We start from the raw sequence: 1,540 nt of genomic DNA, 5'->3' as shown, positions 1-1,540 counted from the left end.
GGGGAGCTGGAAACGGGAGGGAGGCCATGAATGAGCCTCTCTCTCCTGTAATTAAGGGTTAAAGGCGGCCTAGGCCCTGCCCCTCCTCTCCAGCCCCCGATCAGTGTCCCAGGTGCCACTGGGGTTTCCCTCATGAGGGTGGTCAGCAAGCCCACGGGGTTAGTGGACTTTGGCTACATAAGTTGCTCCATTTAATAATTGAAGACCAAGAAGTTCTAGATGTTTATTATTCTTTGGAGCTCCGGGAGCGAGAATTCCGCGGGTCGTGTGCGCCCCGGCCTCTCTGAGCTGACGGAGTTGCTGTGTTTCACAGGCGCCTGTGACATGTGGTGTCGGCGCGTGCAGGGCGCCCATTTCGGGCGATGTCACCCACTCGCTACATTTATGGACGCGGCGAAAAGGGGGCTCTGAGCGCCCGGGAGAACCTCGGAGGAAGTTCGAGGTGCCATTCCCCTGTCCTGTCAAACAGGTGTGTCTAGTTCCCCAAAGGGAAGGTGTGCGTCAACGTTTACTCGCAGGCCCGGGGCGCAGAGCCCTCCCTCCTTCGGGGAGTGACTTGCTCTGTGGATGGCACTGTCCTGCCTGTTGCTGTACCTGCTGGAACGTTCCAGGCCTTTGAAGCATTAGTCAACCTGGAACTTGGGCTCGGACAGCGGGCAGCCTCACTCCCGACAGGCAGGTGGTTATGGACAGACAGTCCCACGTGTCGGCGGCGTTAAGGAAAGGCCAGCGTGTCGCTCAGTCAGATGAGGAGGATGTCGTTTGTGGAATGACGAGTGGAACTGTACGCGGCGTGCTAGCGGATGGCTCCTCCAGTCGTCTCGGTTGTTAGTTCTGTTTGTTGGGTGTTGTTGGCGCCTTTATGACCGGCTCTCAGAGGATTTCTTTTCTTCAATCTGAACGGTGCCGCCTGGTTCTGGGGTCAACAGAGAGATACGTGTGATCCTCTCTCAGCTGCCTCACAGCCACGCCTCCTACATGCGTGTTTATTTACCGCCTACACAGGAACACCGCTGCGTCTCCATCACTGTGCGGCCCTTCGAGTCCCAGGCTCGGCCCTGCTCCTCTGTCTGCGGCTGGAACGGGCCCCCGCGTCTCCCAGACGCCTTACACTCAGCGTGGCCAGAGCGGCTTGCTCATCTCCCTCATCTGCCTCCTCCTCCGCATCTATTCTCCACGTCCAATGTGGGGATGAAATCCCAGGGGCCACTTAAGCTGGAAACCCGAGATACGTTCTTGAACCCCTGTCTCCCTTATCCCATCATCATCAGCTATTATTGATCTCGCCTCCCAAAGGTCCCTCCCGTTCTCCCCTCGTCACCACTCCCGCTCCTGTGGCCCCATCCTGCCTCTTCCTGCTGTGACAGCCCCGAGCGCTCACCTCTGTGGCGCTGCTCACGCTGTTCCCTCCGGCTAGACTGTGTCCCCTTTTTACTCTTCTCACTAGTGAGCCTTAACATTCTTTTTTTTTATATATAATTTTTATTTCTTAAAGTATTACAAAGAGTATTACATATGTCTCCTTTTCCCCCCCTCTTTT

The sequence above is a fragment of the Myotis brandtii genome, unplaced genomic scaffold (genome assembly GCF_000412655.1).
Source record: "Myotis brandtii unplaced genomic scaffold, ASM41265v1 scaffold147, whole genome shotgun sequence".
Lineage (NCBI taxonomy): Eukaryota > Metazoa > Chordata > Mammalia > Chiroptera > Vespertilionidae > Myotis > Myotis brandtii.
The sequence above is the reverse complement of the archived record's forward strand: the minus strand, read 5'-3'. Positions refer to the sequence as shown.